The 3,195-nt window shown below is 43.6% G+C and overlaps 1 pseudogene; it reads left to right on the plus strand.

Moving 5' to 3' along the window:
• The first annotated feature begins 1,522 nt into the window (after positions 1-1,522).
• LOC100957849 lies at positions 1,523-2,623 on the plus strand (annotated as a pseudogene).
• Positions 2,624-3,195: the final 572 nt, after the last annotated feature.

Here is a 3,195-nt window from a genome sequence, read left to right on the forward strand (position 1 = left end):
AAATTTCCTTGCTGAAATATTTATCCCCAAGGTAATGGTTGTAAAAGATGAGAATTTGAGGAAGTGATTAGATGACAGTGGATTCCTCCTGAATGAGATTAATGTCCTGATAAAAGAGACCCAGAGAAACTCTTGCACCTTCCACTATATGAGGACACAGTGAGAAGCTGATATCTCTGGACAAGGACCTGGTCATGACCAGACACTGAATATGTCTATACCTTGGTCTTGGAATTCCCAGCCTCCGGAACTATGAGAAATAAATTTATGTTGTGTATAAGCCACTCAATTTATGGTATAAACCTGAACAGACTAGGGCAGTCTATAACTATTCCACATATATTAATACTTGAAGAGTGTATATTCTGCTGCTATTGGATGGAGTTACTTTAATGTCAATTAGGTCTAATGGGTTTATAACATTCTTCAAATATTCTATAGCTGGGCATCTTAGCACACATCCATAGTCCCAGCTACTCAAAGAGGCTGAGGTGGGAGGATTGCTTGAGTCCAGTAATTCCAGGTTGCAGTGAGCCGACCACATGCACTCCAGCCTTGGCAACAGAACAAGAACATGTCTCAAAAAAAAAAATTCTTTGTCCTTACCAATTTCCCGTCCACTTGTTCTATCAATTGTCGAGAGAAGGCAGTTGAAATCTCTAAGTATAATTGCAGACTTTTTCTATTTCTCCTTGATATTCTTTCAGTTTTGCTTTATGTGTTTTGCAGATATATAATTAAGGGTATAAACATTTTGAATTGTTACGTCCTTTTAACAATTCCTTTATCATTATGAGATGCCCTTTTCTATGTTCTACGATACACATTGTCTGATATTAAACATAGCCACTTCAATTTTCATTTGAAGGACATCAGCATGGTATGTCTTTTCTCATTCTTTAACTTTTACCCATTTGGGTTTTTATGTTTAAAATGAATTTTTTATAGACAAGATGTATTTGGATCTCACTTTTAAAAAAATACATACAAATAATCTCTTCCTCTTAATTGGGGAATTGAGAACATTGCATTTAATGTTATTGCTGATATTATTAGGCTTAAATTTATCATCTTGCTATTTCTTTTTTTCTGTGTTTACAGTTTTCATCAAATCTGAAATATTTTCAGCCATATTACTTCAAATGTTTTTTCTGTACTATCTTTTTCTTATCTCTTTTAGAGATTCCATTTACATGTATATTGGGCTGCTTGAAGTCATCCCACAGCTCACTAGAGCTCTCCTCATATCTTAATAATCCTTCTTTGGCCAGTTGCCATGGCTCACACCCGTAATCCTAGCACTCTGGGAGACTGAGGTGGGAGGATCCTTTGAGCTCAGGAGTTCCAGACCAGCCTGAGCAAAAGACCCCGTGTCTACTAAAAATAGAAAAACTAGAGTTCAGACCAGTGGCAGCCCAGCAGAGGATGAGACCAAGGGGTTAGCAAACATGATAACTTGGGGGAGGAAGAAAGTCTGCTCCAAGAATCTCCACGTCCATCCACAGCAGGAGAGGGGCAGAGCATGGGGGAACAAGAAGTTACCCTTTTAATTTGTACTGCCTTCATCCACATGAGCACCCCTTTGGCCAAAAAGATTATTACCAGGTATTAGGAATGTCCCAAAATGCCAGCCAGAAAGAAATCAAGAAAGCCTATTACCAACTTGCCAAGAAATATCACCCTGACACGAATAAGAAGGATCCCAAGGCTAAAGAGAAGTTCTCTCAGCTGGCAGAAGCTATGAGGTTTTGAGTGATGATGTAAGAGGAAGCAGTGTGAAGCCTACAGCTCTTCTGGCTTTGATCCTGGGGCCAGCAGCTCTGGGCAGAGCTACTGGAAAGGAGGCCCCGCTGCTGACCCTGAGGTTCAGGAAGATCTTTGGGGAGTTCTCATCATCTTCGTTTGGAGATTTTCAGGGTGTATTTGATCAGCCTCAGGAATACTTCATGGAGTTGACATTCAATCAAGCGGCTAAGGGGGTCAACAAGGAGTTCACTGTGAACATCATGGACACTGTGGGTGCTATGATGTCAAGGGGAATGAGCCTGGCACCAAAGTGCAGCATTGCTGCTACTGCAGCGGCTCTGGCATGGAAACCATCATTAGGGGCCCTTTTGTGATGCGTTCCACAAGTTGGAGATGTGGCGGCCGTGGCTCCATCATTACAGCTCTCTGTGTGATCTGCAGGGGAGTAGGACGAGCCAAACAGAAGAAATGAGTGGTGATCCCTAAGCCTGTAGGATTCAAGGATGGCCAGACTATAGGAAAAAGAGAAATTTTCATCACATTCAGAGTACAGAAAAGCCTTGTATTCTGGAGGGACGGCACAGACATCCACTCTGATCTCTTTATTTCTATAGCTCAGGCTATTCTTGGGGTGGGACAGCCAGAGCTCAGGGCCTGTACCAGACAATCAATGTGACGATTCCCCTCTGGGATTCAGACAGACCAGAGGATTCAGATAAGTGGGAAAGGCATCCCCCAGACTAATAGCTATGGCTATGGAGATCACTAAATCCACATCAAAATCTGACAGCAGAGCCTGATTCTGAGCTATGCTGAGGATGAGACAGACATGGAGGGGACGGTGAATGGTGTCACCCTCACCAGCTCTGGAAAATGATGCACTGGAAACTAGGCCCAGAAGCAGCAGCCCCTTCTCACGGCCAGGGCACCTGGGAGACAGGAGGATTCCAGAACAGCAGCACTGGCTCCCATATGCAAAGCCTCTGGACTACCTAGGGAACAGCAAAATCAGCTGACAACACATCTCTCCCTGGAAAGGTCACAATGGATGCCCCCTGGTCAGTAAGGGGTCGTACCCTGGGGCTGGTACAAATTTCTTGTCCATAGGTAGGTGACTCAGCCTCTTCAGGCTCAGGCAGAGTAAGACTGTTGGACTCTTGTAGTGCTAAAAGTCTAATTTGGAATTGAATGTGATGGAGATCTTAAAGAATTAAAGGCCATGCTTACAGCTTAAAAATTAAGCCTTAAGCTGCACCGAGTCCTGAAGCAATTACTTTCCCCCACAGCAAAGCTCCAGGAGGCTCCAGGATGAGCCTTCCCTAATCAGCTATCTTCACCCAGAGCCCAGGAACCCAGACCCTCCCATCCCATCCTCTACCAACAGGTTCTGCTGAGGCATCAGTTGCTCTGCTTGGAGTTTGTTTTTAATTCCCAAAGTTACCAGGCATC

The sequence above is a fragment of the Otolemur garnettii genome, unplaced genomic scaffold (genome assembly GCF_000181295.1).
Source record: "Otolemur garnettii isolate 467f Iridium unplaced genomic scaffold, OtoGar3 scaffold00048, whole genome shotgun sequence".
Classification (NCBI taxonomy): Eukaryota; Metazoa; Chordata; class Mammalia; order Primates; family Galagidae; genus Otolemur; species Otolemur garnettii.